The sequence below is a fragment of the Tamandua tetradactyla genome, chromosome 14, assembly GCF_023851605.1.
Source record: "Tamandua tetradactyla isolate mTamTet1 chromosome 14, mTamTet1.pri, whole genome shotgun sequence".
In the NCBI taxonomy this organism is placed as follows: Eukaryota; Metazoa; Chordata; class Mammalia; order Pilosa; family Myrmecophagidae; genus Tamandua; species Tamandua tetradactyla.
The window spans coordinates 60,067,319-60,092,740 of record NC_135340.1 but is presented as its reverse complement, the minus strand read 5'-3'; the positions used below and the strand labels follow the sequence as shown (position 1 = coordinate 60,092,740).

Here is a 25,422-nt window from a genome sequence, read left to right as displayed (position 1 = left end):
TATAAAGAGAAATTAACTATGTAACAATGTATAGGTTATATATCTGCTCCAAGAAAAAAAGATATTAAGACCTGTCAATTCCCTGCTGAATGTATGTTGGCTGGGAATTCTGCTTACTCGATATTTGGATGGATGGATAGAAATGAACTTAAAATACAGGGGAAGTCTATTCTTTGGAACCTCACATGAAACAAAGGAAAACTATAATTGGATATACCACAGATCTAGAGCAGGTAACAAACCAGGTCAGAATACCCACCTTTTCCTGAAGTAGCCATCTGCCGGCCACCATAAGCTTTAGCTGTGGGTTGCAGGCAACACCCCCAAGGTGGACGCTCATTTCCAAGTCAGGTCAAGATCCCAGGAAGGCTTGAACCATGGTCTAAATTCAGAGGAACCTGTTATATGAGGCATTATCTAACAGAATAGATAATATCCGAAGAGAACATGACCTGGTATTTGTTAGGAAACGAAAGGTGAATAAAACCCTTTGGCTGCTCTCTGTCTCTAGGTGTCCTAAAATGCCCATTGCCTTGGAATCAGAAAAATCAGCATACCACCAAGCCCAAAGAGGGACAATCCTCCTAGTTTTGACAGACAGCAAAACCACCTTTCCGTGGAAACCTGTGCAGAATGAGACGTAAGCAACTTCTAAAATCGTGGCATCACTTTGAGGCAATTTACTAAAATTGAGACCACATCATATCTAACTTGCTTCCTCATTTAAGTAAATTGTATTTGGGAGAAAATGCTTTATATGCATCAACAAAACGTACATTGGATGCCAGGTTTATCTCAACTCAGATGTGCATTTTAAAGTTGTAAACATATGGTTACAATTTCTGTAGAGCTATTCAGGAAATTTTTATGAATTAAATTCCTAGTCCTGACATCCAAAGCCAGGTTCAGATTTTCAAAACTGCTGCAAAGCTCTTTACTTCCTAAAGGCTCATTTATAACAGGAATTGACTTTGGAAGTGTTTATATGTTCTTTGGTGTTGTCTATAATTACTTTCTCAGCTGAAGTGGTGGTAACGAGAGAGATCTAGACTGGGAAGGGAGATGAGAAAAGCCTGAATAAATAAATAGAAGTGTCTTATGGGGAATCTGTTTCATCTCCCTGATCTCTTCATTTTCTTTTTCTCCCCCCAAATATAAATTTTTAAAAAAGTCCGAGTCTTACTTACCACAGCTATTAAAAGCAACATAGCTGAGTTTTGCTGTGACTCATAGGCTCGAGGTTGGAAGGGCCACGTGTGCAGTGCAGTGTCCAGTGAGGTGACTGGGAACAGCGAAGACTGAGATTTGCTTCCCTGGTTGTTTTAGACTCGTGCAAAAACCATTCGAACTTTACCTGGGAGAATATGAAAAATAATTTTTTAAGCCTTCCATTGTGTGCATGTTGTTTGAACACTTCCAAGTTAGGGTCCTTAAAAATAAAATCACTATTCTGAAGATTATTGAGCTAACATACAAACTTGTATACCGTGGGCTATGAGCTTCTTGGTGGCGAAGGGCACTGTGTAGTCCAGAGATTCTCAGGATGGCGGGATCTAGGGACTGGGACAGTGAGATTGGGGTAAAACTTCACCAAACTTGCAATCAGTGAATACTCCCAGGACAGGAGGAATCCTCCCCTCTTGCCACCTCATATTTCACTTCTCTGATCATTGCCTAAAGAGCAAGAGCTTATCTCATTTCCCTCCTGCCGTTTACCCACACACTGGGCTGTGTCTACCTACAATGAGTGAAGCACATCGAGGACAACACAACGGCAAGCAAGCAGGCAGGGATCACCCACCAGTAATCTCCTGGAAGACACTGGCAAGGGGATTACGTAAGCACATAGGCTTCTCTTTACACAGATTATTCTCTGGAAGCATACACTAGAAACCGACAAAGCAGTCACATCAGGGGAAGAAATCTGGGCAACAGGACTGGGAGGGATAGGAGGTAGGCTCACTTTACAGTGCATGCTGTTTGGTTTTATTTAAATCTTTTACCATGTGCCCATGCATTGATAAATCAGACATTAATAAAATGGACAGAAAAATAAAACAATGATTCACATGGTCTAGTATCCAAACAGTATCATCTCAGAAGGAACACAGTCAGCAGACAAAAAAAGTAATTTCAGAAACACTCAAGTGTTGATTTTCATTTCTTGAATAGCAAGGAGGAGGCTTATCTCTTCTACTTCCTGGCTCCAGAGCTTCACTTCCCCAGGCTCCACACTAACGTCCCCTCCCAAGCCTTGGCTCCTGCCCCTCTTATCCTTTCTCCCCTCCTCTCTCCCTTGTTTCTTCCAGACTTGGCATGATAAAGCCACTAAGAGTCTGACCCAGGACCGCACGGGGAGAGCAGAGAGGGGAATAAATTGATTTCACAGAAACCTCTTTAATAGGGCAGGGAAGTGGAAGGCTGAAAGATGGCTGAGGTACTCATTTTTCATCTCATTTCACAGTATTTTTTGACCAATCAGGGGAATTTGAGCCCTGGAACACTGGGAAGTCAGAGTCAGGGCACCTGGGCCAGGAGCTGCTTCCTTCTCCCACAAGGACTGGCCTTGCTGGTAATAAAGTTAGATAAAGGATCAGGAGGGCCTTATGTTTTATATTTATGTCAAGAATGGTGATATATAAGCCTTGAGTAAAAAGTTGAGTGTGGAAACTCAAAACTAAGCTTCTCAGATCTGGCAAGCCCATGAGACTGTTAGTTGCACATTGTCCCACTGAGAAGTGTAAGTTTTTGGAAGTTGGGTTTAGACAGCGTGTGTGCTCCTATTCTCTTTAGCCCCTCCCTTCAGCTAAATCCTGTGTCCTTTGTTAAATAAAGACCTTAATCTAACTTTAGAATGCATGTATCGTGTCAGGAATAGGAGGAGGAACCTTTTACTTCCAATGTGAGGCCCACCTGAAACAGTATACATAAAGAAAGAAGGCAACCATTATAAAATAAGTTGAAAAAAACAGGTGAGGCAAACTTTGTCAATACCTGTTCAATCTCAGTCCAGGGAAGATAATTCCAGTTTTCTGGTCCTGGTGGTATGTCTATCCCTACTGTGGACCAGGATACCTCATGTAATTAAAACCCGATATTGAAGCTTATTTCTGCAAAGGACAGGCTAAGCCTACTGATAATTATGCCTAAGAGTCACCCCCAGAGAACCTCTTTTGTTGCTCAGATGTGGCCTCTCTCTCAAAGCCAACTTGGCAGGTGATCTCACTGCCCTCTCCCCTATGCGGGACATGACTCCCAGGGGTGTAAGTCTCCCTGGCAACATAGGAGAAGACTCCCAGGATGAGCCAGGACCCAGAATCTTGGGATTGAGAAAGCCTTCTTGACCAAAAGGGGTGAGAGAGAAATGAGACAAAAAAAAAAAAAAAGTCTCAGTGGCTGAGAGATTTCAGAGTTGAGAGGTTATCCTGGCAGTTAATCTTACACATTATATAGATATCCCTTTTAGTTTATGGTGTATTGGAGTAGCTAGAGGGAAATACCTGAAGCTGTTGAACTGTGTTCTAGTAGCGCTGATTCTTGAAGAAGACTATATAACTGTATAGCTTTTACAATGTGACCAAGTGATTGTGAAAACCTTGTTGTCTGATGCTTCTTTTATCCAGGGTATAGACAGATGAGTAAAAATATATATATAAGGATAAAATATAAATAAATAATAGGCGGAAATAAGGGTAAAAATTGGGTAGACTGAAATACTAAGGATCAATGAGAAGGAAGGGTAAGGGGTATGGGATATAAGAGTTATTTCTTTTTTTTTATTTCTTTTTCTGGGGTGACACAAATGTTCTAAAAATGATCATGGTGAAGAATACACAACTATATGATGATATTGTGAACCACTGATTGTATGATACGGTTGGACTATATATGTGCGGCTATTTCTCAATAAAAATAATTTTTAAAAACTCTGATGTGATGAAACATACAAATCTTAAAATTAACATTCCTTCTTCTGATTCCTTGCTTATATGACAATATTCTGTTTATAATCTGATTTCCCATACAATGAGCTATAGAGACAAAACAAATTGACGAGAGGGCACAAGTATCTGGTTCTGTCCATAGTTCTATTTCTTATGGAAATTTAATTTATTGACATTCTGCTTTCTTACATCAGTCTCTGTAACCTTGATTAATGTGAGTTGCCCCCTCAGAAATATTTCTGCATTTAGGAACTGGAAAAAAAATTCGTTTCTCAACCTGCAATGCCAAAGATTAGACATTGGTCTACATTGAAATCTCTCTCTCTCTGCGAGGTCTCTTGGAGGAAAGTCTATAAGCCACTTTCAAACTTCCCATTTGGAAAGGGTGTATTTTTTAACCACATATTTTTATGAATATATAAGTAATAATTATTCTTGTAGAAAATTTAGAAGATACACAGAATTTCAGGGAAGATAAAAATCATTTATCACACCAACTGTTAATACATAACCACTGTTAATAACTTGATGTATTTCTTCCTCATTTTAATTTTCTGTGTATATCCATAAATATATGGAAATTTTGAATCACACAATAAATAACCTTACAAATTGTTAATTTTACTAAACATGATATTCTGAGCATCTCCTATATCATTGTGTTTTTTTAAAAAAATGTTTTAGAAAAACCATTTAATCAATCCCATTGGATATTTAAGTTATACCAATATTTTGTTAAAATAAAACATACTCTGATGAACATTTCATCCTCATATATAATTCTTTATTTATGTCTCTGAATACTAACGTAGAGTCAATTCCTAGGAAGGAAATATTGACTCAAAGGGTATGAACATTTTTGGTGCTTTGATCTATATTAAACCCCAAAACTGATGGAACTGATTTTCATCAACATCAGCAATTGCCTTTGGCCACCAGAATGACAATTTTGCTAATATTTTACCAATATTAAATGGTAAAATGTTTAATTTTTAACTTATTTGAAAGGTAAAACTTTTATTTGGCTTGTAGTAATTTGCGATTATTTTATACTTTATGAGTGTAATTTTTTTTTTCAAATATTATGGCCATTGCAGTTTTTGTTTTGTGACTTTGCTCATCCCTGCCCTTTTCATCTTTTTTGGAGTTTTTGCTGTTTTACCTATCAATTTGTAAACTCACTTTTTATATGAACCCCATATTACACATTAAATTTTCTACCCTGTTTATCTCATACCTATTAGTTAAGCTTATGGATTTGTTTATTTTTTGATAGACAGAATTTTCAAATTTTTTCTTAGTCTAGAGATCTCAATCAATACCTTACTACTAGATTGAATTATATCCCACCAAAAAAAAACATATTCGTAATCTTAATCCCATTCCTATGAGTGTGAACCCATTTTAATTAGAACCTTTTGAAGACGTTATTTTCAAATAAGATGTGATTCAAAAAATGGGTCTTAATCCTGTTACTGGAGGCCTTATAGAGAGAAAGCCACAGAGAAAAGCAGGAAGTCCCCAGAAACCTGGTAGAGAAAGGAGAAGACATCACCATGCGATGGGAAGACCAAGGAACCCAAAGGTTGCTGGCCAGCCAGAATGCTACCAACCCCAGGAGAAAGCAAACCTTCTAGCCTCCATAACCATGAGATAAATTCCTGTTGTTAAGCAAATCCATTGGGTGGTATTTATCATGGCAACCTGCAAAATTACCTCCACCTCCTTCTGAGTGACTCAGCAGTCCACAGTACCTACTGCCTAGCACCCATGCTCTATACCAAGTGGCCACCCTCCTTCCTGGTCACAATTGAAGGGGTAGCTTCTCCACAGGCTGGCCTGCAGCCTATGTCTATAAATGCACCCTTATATAATAGCAGAGATGTGGTTATTAATGGAATCAAATGTCTATGCCTCCTAGTTAGCAGCAAGGAAGAATCTGAAAGGAATAGGTTCCATGAGGAAGTAATACGTACCAGAACCAAGACAGAATCAGAAATGAAATAAGCAGGGGAAGCCAGTGTGAATGGAGAGGGGGAAAGGGCAGGTACAAGGGCAGAGGCATTGCTACTCTGAGAGAAATGCCACATGCCCAAATGGAGAGAATCACTGCTAATAAATTCCTTCAGCAACTGTACTCAAAATATAGAGTCAATGTGCTATAAATTTGATGACATACAGTATACTATATTCACTTGATCGAACAGATGTTCAAAGTTGTTCAAGTTGGGGTAGATTTAAGAAGGGTACTCTTGCTACTGGTGTCAGTATACTGGTCACCAGGCTTTCTGGGCAGAAGTCTCTTAATCAGTTTTTTGGATGATATGGGAGGATAGAATTAGGAGGATACTCTGAAAGATTATGCATGAAGAAGGAAGTCTAAATTATATAAATCTTTGCAGAAATTTACTCTTTTGAGCTGGTCATGAGACATCACATCATCTGCTCCCTTCCTATCAACTTTTTGGGGTCCATAAAGTTTCCTAATATTCTGAGAGGCAGATGGTTTCTTTCCTCACATCACAATAACAATCCATATTCCACAGTAAGCAACAAGCACGATTAGGAAAGACAGATGGTCCAAGCCTACAAATGCAAAATATGCCCCTCAATTTAGAAGTATTTGTCCCTCGGGAGAGGTTCTCATCTGGAAATTTACTAGTCTTCTTCTAGACTCTTGGTGGTAGCTTGTAACAAACAGCACTTACATACTAGCCATCCTCCTCAAAACTCAGATTCTCTTCTCTGCGTTTACTCCGAACCAAAGATTAATTCATTCTATCCTTCAGTGACCTGGGAAGCGGGAAAACATAGGTATTTTCTGCCCAGTTACCCCACATTCTGTACCTACTACAGCCTCAACTGCAACCCTAGCAGTTACCAAAAATTTCAAAGAGCAGCATTTTGCCGATCTGTACTTGCCAGCAAATTATTACCATGATTCTATTCAGGATTTCTACCTCCTTTCTCCTGTTTCTTAGAACTTTGCATTCTTGTGTTCAATCTTTCTTCTAGGTATTCCTTTCTTGGACACCAATACCTTTAAGCCTTAGCATACCCACATCCAAGTACGTATGAATTAAATTAATATTCAGAAACCTGGGGGAAACATGGAGAAGAATGAAGGAATGGAAAATAGAATATGACAATTTTTTTCCACAAAGCATTAAAGATCAATGCCATAACTGGAAAATGTGCCTCTAAACAAAATAGAAGTGGAGAATAAAACTTTCAAAGCTCTCTCTGCCTTTGACAGTATTGTTATTCAAAAAAATAGTTCTCCCAAATGCTGAACTAAATATTCACTAGTAGGCACCAAACCCAATGAAATTATATAATAAGAGCAGAGATTCTTAACCTTTTTCTTGTTACAACTCTATCAAATAGACCAAGGGGCAGCAAATTTTTTCTGTAAAGGGCCTGATGGTAATTATTTTAGCCTTTGGTGGTCATATGCAGTCTCTGTTCCAACTACTCAATTCTGCTGTTGTACAAAAACAGCTACAGGCAACACAAAAATGAAAGTGTGTGACTGTGTCCTAATAAAACTTTACTGGCATTGAAATTTTAATTATATAATTTTCATGTCCCATGAAATATTACTCTTCTTTTGATTTTCTTCAATGATTTAAAAATCTAAAAACCATTCTTATCTCAAAAGCTATACAAAACAGGTAGCAGGGAATTTGCCCCATAGGCCAAAGTTTGCCAGCCCTGGATATATACTAATATCTCTTGTTCATTGAAGAGTCTCAAACACTTCCTCATGCCTCAGAGAGAAACTCAGCTTAATAATGTCCAACTTTCCTTGCTCTATCTACCAAGCAACCTTCTTCTTCTGATCTTTAATCTAATCAGTTCACATGTGCTACTACCTTCTGAAATTTACTTGTCTTCTTCTGATGAGCTGGTTAAGTCAGAAAACCAACGAATGTATATTCTAGGAGTGGAGAGTTTTCCCTCACAGTGCAGTAATAAATTGGCTTTCAGATACAAATTAACCTTTTGAGTTTTTCCCTGGTTCTCCCAAGTTCATATAACCACTCAAAGTTTCAGAACTTTTTATCTGAGGCAGAAGAGGCTGCAATATGGAGTTAACAGAAACTATCAAATCTCCAAACAAGCAGAATCACTCAACATCATTACTGTAAATTCTAGCATGTTCTTGTTCATTTAAAAGAAGTCTGAATTAAGACAAGTTATGAGTGGAACCAACTGATAGTCTGATCACGATGTTTATAAAGATCTAAATTGTAACCATAAAACTTCAGGATCCCAAATATCCAAACAGGTACCTGTAGGAGCTTTAAAATCTTTATGTGCATACAAACTCAAATTATAGGATGGTGTGGTGATTTGAAGCTGTATATACTCCAAAAACATGTTCTTAAAGTTAATCCATTCCTGTGAGTGTGAACCCATTGAAAGTAGGACCTTTGAATGAGGCTACTTCAGTTAAGATGTGACCCACCCCAATCAGGATGGGTCTTAATCCTATTTCTGGAGTCCTGTATAAGAGAATGAAATTCAGACAGAGGGAGAGAAAGGAAACAAGAAGCTGAAACCAACAAAACCCAGAAGAGAAGGGAGAAACCAGCAGACGCCACCATGTGCCTTGTCATAAGAAGGAGGAGCCAAGGATCACAGCAGCCAGTCTTCTGGAAGGCCACTCTGCAACCTCAACAATGACTAAACATCTCCCTCCTCTGACTAACAGAAGTGACTACTGTTTCCCTTACAACTCCTAGAACAATTTTAATCCACCAGTTTCTTAGACAAAATGTTATTACGATATCCAGTTACCAAATTGTCGTTGCTTTTTGACACCATTCAAACCTGACTCAGCCCTGCTTTCCTAATCCCTCCTTAAAATCCTCCAACATAAACCCAAATCCTATAAGAGGTCCCTCCCAGTTTCTCCCAGGCGTATTCTTTCTTGCTGCAGCCAGCTCAATCAACTTAACTTTCTGCTTTACTACAGGTGTTCCTGGTGGTTTTACGTTTGATATTACGTTATTAGCATTCTAAGCAATAGCCTCAAAAAAAAACACAGCAGCAACAAGGATCAGTTAAGAGAAGAACAAGAGCTGAACTCCTGCAGTGGTAAATAAATACAATACAAACAAACAAGGGGCTAATTCAGACTTTCAATAAACGAAATGCTACTGATCCAGGATGTTCAGCAATGGTGGCATGAAGTATACGAGCTGCTCTTGGTGATAAGCCTGAAATGGGAAAGCAGACCCACCACCAGCTTTGTATGCAACACTTTGTGCCACTCACAACATCTGACACAGCACCCAGGGTGGACAGTATTCCCTCACAAAGGCACAGGCACAGACACCAGCCAGGCTCCCAGAAAATCTGTCACTATCCAAGCCATGTGGAAGGAGGAACACATTCACTTCACAGAAAGTCAAATATGTGTCCGTCATGGGCTTCTACAAACAAAGCATACTGTGATGACCATCATTCCAGGCAAACTCATGACGGTTATGGCTGCCTTGGCAAGGACACAAAGTCTTTGAGCTTCCACACTGGTTCTGAAATGAAAGGTCTGATTTCCTGTGTTACACATAGAAAGGATTCAGCAAATATGTGTCTATGTGTGTGCGCATGTGTGGTAAAGTATATACAACACAAAATTTCCCATCTCAACCACTTTCAAGCATACACTTCAGTGGTAGTAATTGCATTCACAATGTTGCATTACCATTACCACATCCATCACCAAAACATTTTCATGACCCCAAATAGAAACTCTGTACCTATTTAGCAATAGCCTCTCCTTTCCTACCACCACCATACCCCATCTCCCATAACCTCTAATCTCCTTTCTGTGTTAATTTTCTTATTCTAGATGTTTAAGTGGAATCATGCGATATTTATCCTTTTGTATCTGGTTTATCTCACTCAACATAATGCTTTTGAGGTTTATTCATGTTGTAGCATGTATCAGAACTCCATTCCTTTTTACAGCTGAATAATATTCCATCATATATATGTCATTTTGTGTTTATCCATTCATCTATCAATGGACACAAGTCAATTTCACCTTTTGGTACTGTGGGTAATGCTGCTATGAATATTGGGATACACATGTCTGTTTGAGTCCCTGCTTTTGATTCCTTTGGGTAAATAGCTAGGAGTGGAATTGTGGGTCATATGGTAATTCTATATTAAAACATTTTAGGAACTATTAAACTGTTTTCCACAGTAGCTACACCATTTTACAATCCTACCAATAACAATTTCTCCACATCTTCGCCAACACTTGCTATTTTCTGTTTTTTCAACAATAGCCATTCCTGAAGTAATACCTCATGGTTTTGATTTGCATTTCCCAAATGATGAAAGATGTTCAGCATTTTTTCATGTGCTTATTGGCCATTCATATATCTTCTTTGGAGAAACATCTATTCAAGTCCTTTGCCCATTTTTTAATTGGGTTGATTGACTTTATTGTTGAGTTATAGGAGTTCTTCATGTATTCTGAATATTAAACCCTTATCAGATATATGATTTGCAATTATCTTCTCCCACTCTGTAGGTTGTCTTTTCACTTTCTTGGTAGTCATTTGGTGCACAGAAGTTTTCAGTTTTTATGAAGTACATTTTATCTATTTTTGTGTGTGTGGCTAGTGCTTTTGGTGTCATATCTAAGAAATCATTGCCAAATCCAAGATCATGAAGGCTTCCTGTGTGTTTTCTTCTAAGAATTTTATGGTTTTAGCTCTTATATTTAAGTCCTTGATCCATTTTGAGTTGGGTTTTGTATATGGTGTGAAGTAGAGGTAAAACTTTATTCTTTTGCATGTGGATATCCAGTTTTCCCAGCACCATTTGTTGAAGTGACTATTTTCCCCCATGTTATATATTTGAAAACTGTCTTAGATTTCCAGAGTTGCTATAACAAAATACCACAAATTCGTAGGCTTAAACAAAAGGAATTTATTGGCTCACAAAATGGAGGCAAGAAATCCAAAATCAAGGTATCGGCAAGACATGCCCTTTCTGAAGTCTGTAGCATTCTGGTAGTAGATTGTTGGTAATTAATCTCTGCTTCCATAACATGATTATCTGTCTCTTTCCCGTCATCCTGTGGCTTGTACTTCTATGTTCAAATTTCTTTTGCTTGTAAAGATTCCAGTTATACCAGATTCAGGCCCATGTTGACTCAGTTTGGCCTTATTTTAAAAGGATCTTTGAAGATTCTATTTACAAATAAATTCACACCCACGGGACTTTGGGGTATGAACTTGAACATGTCTTAGCGAGATCACGATTCAATCCACTGCAATTGAAAATCAACTGGCCATAGATGTGTGAGATCATTCCTAAATTCTTGATTCTATTCCATTTTTGTGTATGTCCATCTTTTTGCCAACCACACTATTTTGGTTACTGTGGCTTTGTATAACTTTTGAGATAGGGAAGTGTTCTTCTTTTTCGAGACTGATAACTATTTGGGGCATCTTGCAAAAATATGAACTTGAGGATTGGCTTTTCCATTTCTGAAAAAAAAAAAAGGCTATTAGAATTCTTCTTTTCATTTTTTAACAGTTTTATTCACACATAATACAATCCAACCTAAGTGTATAGACATGCCTTTGAGGCTGCTAGAATTTTGATAAGGATTGCGTTGAATTTGTAGATTGCTGTGCATTGACATCTTAACATCAAGTCTCCCAATCCATGAGCATGAGAAGTCTTGCCATTTAATTAGGTCTTCTTTAATTTCTTTCAACAGTGTTTTGCAGTTTCAGTGCACAAGTCTTCCACTTTCTTGGTTAAATGTATTCCTGGGTATTTATTCTTTGAGGTATCTTATAAGTGGAATTGTTTTGCTTAATTTCCATTTGGGGTTGTTTGTTGCTTGTATATAGACACAATTGATTTTTGTGTGTTAATCTTCACCATTCAACTCTTCTAAATTTGTTTATTAGCTTTTCTAGATTCTTGAACTTTGGGGGATTTTTATAAAAGGATCATGGCATCTTTGTATAGAGATAGTTTTACTTCTTCCTTTCCAGTTTAGATAGCTTTAATTTCTTTTTCTTGCTTAATTGCTCTAGAAGGAAATTCCAGAACAAAGTTGAAGAACAGTGGTAAAAGTGGGTTTCCTTGTCTTGTTCCTGATCTTTGGAGGAAGCGCTCGGTCTTTCACCACTGAGTATAATCTTAGCGGTGGGTTGTTCATAAATACCCTTTGTCATGATGAGTAAGTTAACCTCTATTCCTATTTTTGCGTATTTATTATGAAAGAGTGTGGAAATTTATCAAATGCTTTTCCTTATCAATTAAGATGATTCATGTTTATTTTTCCTTCATTCTATTAATATGGTATATTACATTAACTGATTTTCTCATGTTGAACCACCCTAACATTTCTAAGATATGTCCCATTTGGTCATGATGTATAATCCTTTTAAGTATGCTGTCAGATTTGATTTGCCTGTATTTTTTTGAGGACATTAGCAATGAATATTACTAGCTTTGGTATCAGGTTAACGCTGGTCTGATAGAATGAGTTAGGAAGAGTTCCCTATTCCTCAAGTTTTTTGAAGAGTTTGAGAAGGATTGGATCACACTAAACAGAATCCTCCCTAAAATAATCACAGTAAAGCAGAAACCAGCCTTGGGTTCTGTGCAGAGGCTGTGGCTTAAGAGAGCACCAGATTCTGCAGGCTTTGCCCAGTGCTACTTTGCTAACAGTATTGTAGGTCCAGGCACAATTGGATTTGTTTTAAATATTTTCTTTCTCCATGAGTGAATAAATTGTAAGGGTTGAAGATGTGGGAGAGAGATAGAAGACAGTGACTACACTGGGAAAGCAGTGAAAGTCAGGACTTCCTTCAATTTCCAGCACCTGCCCAAGGCCTGGGGGTTTGTAGCCATCACCTCCTCTCTCTGACCCTCAATTAATGTCCTTATTTGTTCAATGAAAGATTGGGATACATTACCCAAAAGAGATCTCTTCCAGTCCAACAGTCAACGTTCATGCCTCTGAATATTAGACGTAGTGTTAAGGACTCAATTCCCCTAATAAAACTGCCTACTTGAGTCCTATTTGGACATCATCTGTTTTAGTCCCTCTGCTATTACACTTCTCCTTAGAGCTGCTGTTTGTTGGTGAATCCCTACTCATCCCTTAAGGCCAGCACTAGTGCTACCTCCTCTCATATGCTTTCTTTGGTTGCTTCCTGGTCAAACATATCCCACAGAAGCAGTAATTGCTGTCGTAGGTTTCAAAAATCCCTTAAGAATTCATTGGACTATACTTACTGGTTTTATGTCATCTTCATGGCCAGACTGTTTTCTCTTGAGAGCAGAGTAGGTGTCATATTTATCAATGACCTCCAGCTGTATAAAAACAAATTTTGTAAACATTTAAGTCATTAGATTGAACTGCCTTCAAATTTGTGCTTTGACAGTAATGTTGAACCTCATTCTCTCCCTTCAAGTAAACAGAGTGACTACATATAAATATATCTAAGCTGCTATTTCAACACTTAGGCTTGGTACTTTTGTACATGGCAGAGAAGAAGGTCATAGAATTCACAACCAGCCATCCCATCTTGACAAGAAGAACCCAGAAACAACTTTGAAACTTGTCAAATGCAGGTATGGTTTTCCAGTCAACTCCAAAGCTGTCCAGTCTGAAATATTTAGACCAACTTTCATAGAATAGGATTCTCTTCCAGACACCCCCAAAAAGAAAAGCACCTCTGATCAAAACTCATTGCAAACAGCCAAAGCTATTCAATAAGAAAATGTGTCTTTTCTGCCATCTTCATACCAACACATACTTCCTAGGACCTGGAGTCTATATATTTTGTTACCAAGTTAGATGCTGAAAAAATCCAGCCCCCTCCAAACTCTCTTTGAGAAAAGGCATCTGTTTCCCAAAGTTTATCTTGAAATATAGTGATGAGTTTTGTCTACCAGAGGTGAGAGAGATGGAAACTTAGCCTACTGAGTGTGGACTTGATATTATACAATGACGCCTGGACCCTGATAACCATCTTCCACTCATCTCATTCTGTAAAGCATCTCTTTGTGAAACTGTCCAATAAATATCAAAGGAATGTATTCCAATCCCTAACTAGACAACAGCATGTGGAGCCAGCCTACTCTCATATGGTTATATCCTGCAACCCCATAGCCTACATTCACAAGCTGGAGCTGATTCCCTAAACAGAAGCACAAAAAATAAGTCAAATTAGTTTACCTAGACAGATTTTTGCTTATATTAGAAGCTCAGTGGATGTTCTCTCTATGCCACCTTTTTGATACTTCTATTAGAGTACTAAAGATTTAGTAGTAAAGTATTTTAGTTTGCTAATGCTGCCAGAATGCAATACACCAGAAATGAACTCGCTTTTATAAACAGGATTTAGTTAGTTAAAAATTTACTAATTTGAGAAGCTACACATTATGTCTGCTGGGCTTCTCTCCTGGCTTCTGGGCTCAAATGTCTTTCTTTGTGGCAGTTCCTTTCTGCATCTCCGAACTTCTGGGTCTGAGTCAGCTCTGAGTGCTAAACTGCATTGTTCTGAGCTGTGCGTTGCTGCTGAGCTCTTTTCCTATTTCTCTCCTTTAAGCCTCCAGCTAATTAAACATCACTCACTGCAGAAGGCACTCCCCTTAGCCAACGGCAGATATAATCAGCCATAGATGAATTTCACATGCTGATGATTTACGTCCACAGCAACAGAACTGGGCACCATCAACTGGCCAAGTTGACACCTGAACCTATCACATTTGGTTTAACCCACCAGACAGAGAACTCCAGAAAGTGAGAGATCAGTTCACCTAGTCAACATGTGTTTTTATATCCCAAGTGTCTGGCACAATTTGTAGCATATCATCATGGCTCAGTAATCCCTGTCCTGGAAATGTCTTATCGAGGAGCAGTGAGTACCTTGAGGGGATATCCCACACTTATTTATCTCTAGAGCCCTGGTGTCTAGCATAGAAATATTTCTCGAAGTGAAAAATGATTTGCTTAGATATAAGACATAAAATAAAAAATGAGATTCTAACTCTGCACGTGAGTGAAGCTGCTCTGGCTAATATCATGAATGGCAATCTAATTGTCAAAACTGGAAGACATTTTTACTCCATATCCTTCCTGATGGTCTTTTCCTTTAGCTTATGTTATATCCTCTTTTCTAGTTTTCTCCTCACCTCTCTGGCTACTTCTTCAATGTGCAAATGGCAGCGCACTCTTCATCTGCTCTTAAAATGACTTGTTTTCCACACTAGACACTCTATTTTTCTGTTTCTTTACCATCTCCTTGGAAGAATTCTTGTAAATTCAGATTCATGTATTTGATTCCGTTCGATCCATTAATAATTCTAAAACATATTTTTTAGGCCAGACCACCACACTTGTAAGCTTCAATGCACAACTACCTTCCCGGTTATCTACGTATGTTTTTCTTACAGGCAACTTAAAGTCAGCACGTGAAAGACTTGGACAGTCTTTTCTTCCTTTCTCCTTTTCTTTACTACTCACCACCTCCAGCCCCAAACCTATTCTCCCTCCTATATTTTATATATTGGTGAACTGTACTACCCTCCTCCATTCTCCATTTAGTCACTCTAAACAACTCCATCTTTATTATCTTTTATAAAATTGTCACCAGCTAAATATTTCTCAATTTTTTCCTCCTCTCCATTCTTCCTGACACTCACATTCATTTTTTCCTTGCTTGAAATAGTCCCCAGAGTGAGCTCTCTGCTTTCATTCTTCTCCACCTTCAAACAATCTGCCACATCTGCTAGAAGACAGAGATTCCTAAAATGAAAATCTAATTGCATCATTCTCTGCTCTAAGAAAATATTTTCAGCCATCACCCCACCCCTACTGCACTGCCTCTGAGATGAAGGGCTCCCCATCGTGGCACAGGTGCCCCTCCCTCACCCCCAGCATCATTACCCACAGCCTCAGCCCCATGCTCCAGCCATGCTGACTGAAGTTCACGCCTATAGTTCAGTGCACCAGCAGTGACCTTTGGCTCCTCTCTACCTAGCTGACCTTAGTGTTCTCCAAGCAGCTCGTGCATTACTACCAGAAAGCTTTCTCTGGTCCCAATCCTCCCCAGGCTGAATTATTAGAGACACACCTATCTCCCATTCTACCTAAAGAGGTTCCACTCTGTGTGAGGCTCCTCACACCGAGCTACATGTTAGAATTCACCCAGGCACCTCAGTGCCCACAAAACAACGCCAGTGATTCTGATTTAATTGGTCTGGGACGAGACCTGGGAATCAGTGATTTTCATGTGTATTAGACTTGATGCTTCTCAAATGTTAATGTGCAGGCAAATCACCTGGGGAGCTTTTAAAAATGCAGATTCTGATTCAGCACTTCTGGGCAGGGTCTGAGATTCTACATTTCCAATAAGCTCCCAGGTGATGTCAACGGTACAGGTCCATGGAAAACACTCTGAGTAACAAGGAACTAGGGAAACATGATAGTAGCTGGCTCACATAGGCAGTAAAGCTGTAAATAGCCAGAGCAACCCCCACACCCCACCCAAAAAAAAAACTCCCCCTGCCAAGGAAAACAGATACTGTTAAAACACCTGACATAGCCTGGTTCCAGAAAGCACCTATGATAACTGCATAAATTATAGAAGCCATTGTCACCTGAGAAGCCTAAAACCCTGAGAGGGAATGAGACTTCCCCAGAGTAACACAGAGTTCATTGAAGAATCGAGATCCACAGACAGAACACTTGATTCCTCAGTCTGCATACTGTTCAGTATATTCGGTACCTAGGGGAAACGCTGAAGTCTCCACCACACTTGGAAAGTAGTAGGAAAGACACAATCATTAGCAGGACCCAGCCAAGCATTGTGACACAGATATGGCTTGAGCAGTTCCTTTAAAGGGGATCCCAGCCAAGAGGCGATGAGAGGGATTTAGTGGAGAAACTAGTCACTTCGGTCCAAGACTGACAAATGTGTGTTGGGTCCCTGAATGGTTATTTTTGCTCAAAGATGGCAAATGACACCGTAAAATGTGCACTGTGGAATTCTGAATAAATCTGGACTACAGATTTTATTCTGTAGTCTTTAAACTCCTTGAAGGTGGCAGGAATGTCTTATTCACCTCAAGACCCCCAGCACCAAGACATAAAATCCACTCACTGAATATCCCTTGGATAAAACCTAGTTACAGAAAAAGCCTTGGCTTTCTTTACTTTACATATACAAAATATATTTGTCTGTATTACAGCCAGCCTCTTTCCTGTTGGGAGAGTTGGTATCAGCCTGCTCCTAGGCTATATAATCGGGAAATTTTCTCAAGTTTCTGGGTGGTAGCTAGGTCTGGTAGAAGTGTGACATCCTGAGTGATTCCCCAGGGCCATCACACATGTGCATCTAAGATATAAGGGTTACAAGTATAAACACAGTAGTGTTTGTTTCACAAGAGAACCAGGGAGCATCTGGAAGGGGTTATCTCACTGATTCTACAGGCAGCAAAATTGCCAAAAACAAGAAGACCATTGAAGGGAAAGTCATATTGCCTGGAGAATAAAAGCATGGGCTTTGGTGCCGGACAGGTCTGAGTTTAAGTGCCATCTCCGTCATTTACTCATCACTTTGGGCAATTTATTTAAACTGGTTAAGTCTCAGTTTTTTTCCTCATCTGTAAAACAGGGAAAATAAATAACTTCTGTACTGGTTTGAATCTATTGTAAACCCCAGAAAAGCCAAGTTCTTTAATCCTCATTCAATATTGCTGGATGGGAGCTTTTTGATTGTTTCCATGAAGATGTGACCCACCCAATGATGGGTGGTAACTTTCGATTGGATGGTTTGGCTTCCATGGAGATGTGTCTCCACCCATTCAAGGTGGCATTGTTTTAAGAGGGAACCATTTGGGAGAAAAGCTTTAGAGACCACACAGCCAGGGACCTTTGGAGATGAAGAAGGAAAATGCCCCCCGGGGGAGCTTCGTGAAACAAGAAGCCTGGAGAGAAAGCAAGCAGATGTCACTAATGTTCGCCATGTGACTTTCCAGTTGAGAGAGACACCCTGAACTTCATCGGCCTTTCTTGAGTGAAGGTAACCTCTTGCTGGTGTCTTAATTTGGATATTTTTATAGTCTTGCTTTAATTTGGACCCTTTCACAGCCTTAGAACTGCAAACCTGCAACTTAATAAATTCCCCTTTTTAAAACTGTACCTTTTCAGGTATATCGCATTCCAGCAGCTTTCAAACTAGGACAACTTCCTATAAGGACTGTTGTAAGGATTAAATGAGATAATTGTGTAACGCACTAGATTCAGCGTCTGGAACACTGTAGATATCAAATAATAGCAGCTCAGCCAAGCACCAGTTAAGAAAGTCTTCAATGCCCATTGTGGCTGCATGACTAATTTCAAAAACAACAGTGCTGGCCACCACCTGTATTTCAGAGTTATTTTCTTCCCTTGCTAGGGTATCCAAAGACTGGAAAGCGTATGTCCCATTCTTTTTTCTTCCTTTTCAAAAAATTAAATTTACTATTTCCTTCTGATTATCTTAATCATACTCTGTTTTTCCTCCACTACTATATATAAATTGTGAGATTTACTGTATAGGTGAGGGATGGAAATTTTTTTCCATCTTACACTAATACCAGTTGCTTGAGGGTGAATAGCTGGACAACTGTGTAAGGAAGGATTTTGGTGCTGAATCCAAGCTTAGTGAAAAAGAGAGCTATAATTAATTAGCAGCATGTTCCACAGATGTTTGTTATGCCTGATTTAATCCATAGATGGCAGAATGGTGAATAATACCTAGGAAGACTCACAATGGAACCAGAGAGGAAATGGGCCCCAATGGTGGAGGGTAGGCTGAGAAATTAATGAGCACTTTTACACAGACCCTAAGACATCTTTTGATGCAGTTGCTATGTGCCTCTACCAATTGCTTCTCCACCCTTCTCCTCCCATAGACTGGCAGTTATATCAACAGGGCTCCTGTGCCCTCTAGTCCTGGCTGGCTTTGGCCAATGGGGAGTCCCTGTAACAGATATGAGTGTGGACACAGAGCAAGGTCATTATTTCACTAGATCTCTCCCTTCAGTGTTGCCTCAGGCTGGCTGCATCCCTTAATTAGAAGTCACTGTTCCTCTCAAAAGAACTAACTCTATATGATTCTCTCTCCTTCCAAATACCAGAAACCACCCCTCTCCTCACCGTTTTGGAACTAGAGGCGATAACAGCTCCACCACCAGCAGATCTGCGGTACTTCACAATCCCTTGTGGTTACTCTGACCCACACTTTTATAAATAGTCTCTTTAAAAATGAACCTTTTCAAACTATAGTATCATGAGAGGATCACCTTTTCTTATTAGAATCCTGATACCCTGTGCCTTTGGTGGCCTCCGGGCAGGAAGTGAAGTGAGAAGCCACAGGCGTGCTCCTGATAGCACTCGCTGGGTAGGACATCTTTGTACATTTAGGAAGAAGAGCATGTGCATGTCAGCAAGGAACGAGGTCAGCCGTACACTTGCCCGCTTTAGCTCCTGCCCCATCTACCTTAAACTGCCCATCCACGGTCTGGACTTTTCTTTGCACAGCAAAGTTAACGAATTGAGAAGCAGGTCCAACCATTGATGATCTCTAGTTCGACCTGGTAGGACAAGACGTATCAGATTATTTAAACTTGCTAGGAAATTTTAACTCAAAAATGTGTCGCCTGAACTCCAATGAGCTACAGAGGCACACACACTGAGGAGACCGAGTCAGGTGAACGGCAGAGAACTAGAGTGAGGAGGACAATGTGGTCCTGCAGTTCCTGTCACCTCCTTTTCCCACCAAACATCCCCTTTCTAAGGCAGCCAGGTGGTACAGTTCTTCCTAGGTTTCTGCATTTGAGGAAATGAATACATCTTTGGTCCTTATTTTAAAAGAAGAAAAAATGGATACACTCTGTTCACCACTACCTCAGCGACATAAGAACCCACACTTTGAGATTAGCAATGCGGATGGAATCAGGAGAAGAGTGGGCCTACAAATGTGGCCACCACCCTCTACTTACAATATTTGTCCTCTGCGAGCCTCAACCAGCAACCTTGTAAATGAATAACTCACAAGAAGAACACCTGAAAAGCCCAATCCAAATTAAGGTGATCCCATCTTTCGGTACGAGGTTTTTGAGATCACTCAAAATCATTACACTCCTTCCCAATGTCTCATAACCAGAAGTAAGCTGTGCTGGTTTGAAAGGACGTATGGACCCTAGGGAAGCCATGTTTTAATCAAAATCCCATTTCGTAAAGGCAGAATAATCCCTATTCAATACTGTACATTTGAAACTGTGATCAGATCATCTCCCTGGAGATGTGATTTAATCATGAGTGGTTGTTAAACTGGATTAGGTGACGACATGTCTCCACCCATGTGGGTGGGTCATGATAAGTTTCTGAAGTCCTATACAAGAGGAAACATTTTGGAAAGAGAGAGAGATTTGGAGAGAGCAGAGAATGCTGCAGTACCACCAAGCAGAGAGTCCATGAGCCAGCAAACTTTGGAGATGAAGAAGGAAAACGCCTCCCGGGGAGCTTCATGAAACAGGAAGCCAGGAGAGAAAGCTAGCAGATGATGCTGTGTTCGCCATGTGCCCTTCCAGCTGAGAGAGAGAAGCCCTGACTGTGTTCGCCAAGTGCCTTCTCACTTGAGAGAGAAACCCCGAACTTCATCAGCCTTCTTGAACCAAGGTGTCTTTCCCTGGATGCCTTAGATTGGCCATTTGTACACACTTGCTTTAATTGGGACATTTTCTTGGCCTTAGAACTGTAAACTAGCAACTTATTAAATTCCCCTTGTTAAAAGCCACTCTGTTTCTGGTATATTGCATCCGGGCAGCTAGCAAACTAGGACAGAAGGCCTGTGAGACAAGCACCAGCAAGGTAAGGAATAACAGTTTTGACTCTCCCCTACACACAAAAAAAGACAGTAAAACATCCAGAGGGAAAAATAATGAAGGATACCTCCCAAAAAGCAGGTTGTGAGAGAGCAAACAAAACACTATTTAGAGGAACAAAAAGGAGAGGAATAAGGGCTGAGGAGGTCTGCAGGCCTTTGCCCCTTAAACTGAGAGGACAGCAACACTCACCCCAATCCCATTCCTGTGAGACTCTTTAGGCTTCTCCAACTCTGCAATTCACTATCTTCAATAGCTTTGCCATCTCTCAAGGTTAAGGTCCAACTCCTTTTCTTCTGTGGAGGCTTTCCCTGACCCCAACTCTTCCCACTCGCAGTCAACTGATTTTTAACTCAGTGATTTCTGAGTAAGAACAATCTCTGTACCAGAGAAGAAGAGAACTGACTCTGACTTTGACAATGGCAGAGTCTTGCTCTCAATAGGAAATTGGGCAGCCCTCCCTGCTCCACCTCGCCTTTTTCCAGGTATATCAATGGTGAGAAGCTAAGGAAATCTGCAATGCATGGAGAGCTGACTTCCACCCTGTCTTAGCCTGGGTTCCTCCCAAAAGGGGAGCCTAATATGCAGGCACTCATATGCAGGTGTTTTATTTGGGGAGATGAGGCTAAGGCACAGGGGTGGAGCACTAGGAAAAGTGAAACAGGAAAGGAGAGAAAGTCAAAATAAGGGTGTTTTATCAAGCTGCTCCTTTCTCCAGGCAGGTGACGTCCCCTCCCACTGGGGACACTCTGAAAAGCCAAACAGAAATATTTCAGAATTGTTCACCCAAGGGAAAGAAGAGGAGAGGATTTGTCCATGTACTCCCATCTCCATCAGTCAAGGGCTATCCGCGGGGGGTTTACCTTCCTCTCACTTCCAGGTGTGTGGCATGTCAGCATGACTGAACAAGTTTCTTCAGGTTTCCCAGGTTAAGATCTAGACAGAAAACAGGTGATAAATGGTACAGTCCTGGTGAGATATTCTCAGATTACAACTGTGCACAGCTAATTGCCACAGCAAAAGCTGGATTAGAAAGGTGGGCCATGAGGATGTGAGGTGAGGACTAAGAAATATCTGATACACACCTCTTATAATAATTTTTATCAGCCCTTCATGATTTGTGTACACCTTAGAGAATAAAGTTCACTTATCCTAGGATTAATAACTTTTACGTTGTTAGCAAAACGAAAGAGTTGGGTAAATACCCAGAATTTCCCTAGGCGTCATCAAACCGTGGGTACAGTCACGATAAACACCAAATTTCAATGACTGGCCCCTCTAGCCCCTACTCTGGCTACCTTGGGGCAAAGCTCTCCCAGTTACATCTCCGAGCCTCCAGGGGGCGCCTCACACCTACTCAGCAAATAGTCCCTCAGATGTGGTCCCCATTCCCTCTGCGCCAGGTTCTTTTCCTGCCCCAGACTCTGAGAGTGTTTCTTATTCCCAAAGTTTCCAAGCTCTGCAGATTCCAAGATGGCACGTTTCTTTCCATTCTCTCTGTGCCCGAGCCACGCTGTGATTCACAACGAAATGGGAAGATCCTTTCTTCCTACCCAGCTCACACTTTACGGAGGGAGAGTCCGTGCAGAGCTGCTGTAAACCCAACAACTCGGTCACTGAAGACAGCTCCTTCGGCTCCTGCCCTCGTCCAAGGAGCAGCCCTCCTCACTCATCCTTGTCCTGCCTCTCCCCACCCTCTGCCAACATAACTTACACAAAATGGCCTCCTTCCTCCTTCAGTCCACAATATACCCTCCTGCAAATAATCCCCTCATTCATATAATCCCTTCCCCTTTAAAATAACGGCTGCTTCAGCCCATCCAGGCAGCGCCCTGGACCCACCAGGCAGGCCTGAATTCCAGCAGTGCCTGCAGCCCAGATTTAGGCTGATATCTTCACCATGACAGCAATTATTTGAGATCATCTATATGCCAGTGTCTTGGACTTAGAATCAAAAAGATGCAAACAGCTCAGCACCAAAGAGGTATGTATATATTTATTCACGCTGCTGCAAATCCCACCAGATGTTCCAGGTAGCTTTTTATTCTGGTGTTCTTTCACAGCACTGCACTTTAAACAGAAATATTTTTTTGGGTGGCAATAGGACCTAACCTCCAAGATCTGTATGAATAATTCTAGGGCACAAGAAGTTTCACTGGATCTAGTTTGAAATAACTAAGTTCCCTAAAAGTGAACATAATGGGCATGCAACATCAGTCCTTAATAGTGCCTGTAGAAAAAAATATGTTCACTACATACTATATACAGCTTGATCTAACTATTTGAAGAACAATGGTTGATGAAAGATGAGAGCAAAAGAAAATAGCAATAAAATAAGCATATTGACAGCCAAGTGACATCTGTGGGTAGATCTGTAGTTCCAGTATTAGAATATTTTCACTTCAAAAGAGCCATCCATGAACTCTGTCAATTAACAACTCAGTCGTACTTGCATAAACCTCTTCCCCCACACCCCTCACCCCAAAAAAGGAATCCTCACAGATGATGCTAAGGAAACAATGTACAGATCATATATGTTCTAGTGAACTGACAGCATTTTCTCCTTGACTAACTTACAAATTGAGCTTGAATTTTTATCCAACATTTCCTGTGCCTCACTTTTACAAAAAGAATTCAACTTATTATTCTCCTTGGGCTTCAAATAAAAAAGTAACATCAAAGCCTAACAGAAAATGAAAGCTCTGGTTCAGACATTATCTTGTTTTCCTCTCTCAAATAAATATTTGCACTTGCTGGAGGAGCATATGCTGATGTGTCTGTAAATTGAATATATATATTTTTTATGAGAAGGTAAGTAGCTGGGAACAAAGGGACACAATGCAAAGCTCCCCTGTGCTCTCTTCCAAGTGACCTCCAGCCAACTGTGTAGATGACGTGTTTAGAAGGAAGATGATTTGGTCTCCATGGAAGCCCAGTTTGTGAGCTCTGCTTTGGCAGATTGACAGCTGTGCTAAATGATGTTGAAATTACATGTAATAGATTTTAGATTATGACTATTGTCCACTAGGGACTGAAGAGTCCTGTGCAGGGAGAGGGGCCTTTGTCTGGTTATCTTCTTAAGCTTCATTCCAGAGTAAAAGGCAAGGGCTTTTCTAATTATAAATTGACCTTTTTGTTTGTTTGGGGAGGTGCTAAGTGCCAAAGTACCAAGGTAGTTTAATTAGAAGCCACTTTCACAGACCCAGAGTAACCACTGTCACTCTCTTCTAGAAAGAAACCCAACTAGACCCAGTACAGTTCTGGGAAAACCTCTACCCCAATGTAAAGCTAGGAATCAATGAAAACCTCCAATTTTCAACACTATAATAGTAAATTAGGGTAGAATCAGCCCAAACTGGCATTTGCAAGTTTAACGCTTTGCAGAACTCTTGAGCTGCGGAGCTCCTCAAGATACCTATTTATTAATATACATGATTGTTTGTTTTGTTTTGTTTGTCTGAAGGAGAGTGAGGTTTGTGTGAGGATGTCCAGGAGGGAGGAAAGCAATGGAAAGGACTAAGGTGTCAACACCCGAGGAAATGAAGCAGGCTAGCAAGGCCGGACTTGAACTTGAGCACAATTGGGACAGGTACCAAGAATTCCCAGAAATAACCCAGAGAGGCTCTGGGGAGGAACTGAGTGCCTATGGGAAAATAAAAGTGTCATGCCTGGAAAATGTAGATTGTATAACTATATAGCTTTTACAATGTGACCGTGTGATTGTGAAAACCTGTGGCTGACACTTCCTTTATCCCGGGTATGGACAGATGAGTAAGAAAAAATATATAAGGACAAAAATACAAATAAATAATGGGGGTTAAGGAGTAAAAAAAAGACTGGGTAGATTGCAATACTAGTGCTCAGGGGTAAGGGGTATGGGATGTCTAGGGTTTTCATTTTTTCTTTTTATTTCTTTTTCTGGAGTGATGCAAATGTTCTAAAAATGATCACGGTGATGAATACACAACTGTGATGCTATTGTGCGCCACTGATTGTATACTTTGGATGGACTGTATGGTGCATGAAGATATCTCAATAAAAATATTTTAAAAAATAAAACATTTATTACCCCATTTGTACCCACAGACTAGAAGCTGAGGACACAGGTTCCCCTAACTACCAGGATCTAGAGGACACTCCCTTTATCATAGCACACCATGGCACAGCCCACCCAACCTTTTCCCTTTTAGAGCAAATTTGGTGTATTTGCTCAATAATTAACATGCCTCAAATGACCTGAATCTCCTTGCAGGAAACAAGCAGTTCATGAGGCAACAAAATAGTGAAATAGGAATGGCACTAGAGAAAAAACAGGTGAAAGAGATATTTCATGCTTTGTCAAAATATGAAATAACATTTCACGTTTATTTCCTCCAGTATACCACCACTAGCAAAATAAAATACTAGCCATATGTGGACAAATTCCTTTCCTGAACAAACCCATTTAGACAAGTAAGTATATTGGTTCCTAAAGGACGTTTCAGGAAATAGTGGTTTGAGGTTCATTCAGAATCAAGGAAAACTGCTCATGACTAATGCAGTCTAACTG

The 25,422-nt window shown here is 40.1% G+C and overlaps 1 pseudogene across 1 annotated transcript in view; it reads right to left on the bottom strand.

Moving 5' to 3' along the window:
- The window catches only part of LOC143656064 (uncharacterized), a 216,866-nt pseudogene that overhangs the window by 81,109 nt on the left and 110,335 nt on the right, over positions 1-25,422 (bottom strand). The window contains exons 4-8 of the transcript XR_013162386.1: positions 21,737-21,809; positions 15,645-15,730; positions 13,230-13,307; positions 1,188-1,354; positions 260-624 (exon numbers count right to left, since the gene is read on the bottom strand). The product of XR_013162386.1 is annotated as an uncharacterized LOC143656064 (transcript). The remainder of the gene's footprint in view (positions 1-259; positions 625-1,187; positions 1,355-13,229; positions 13,308-15,644; positions 15,731-21,736; positions 21,810-25,422) is intronic.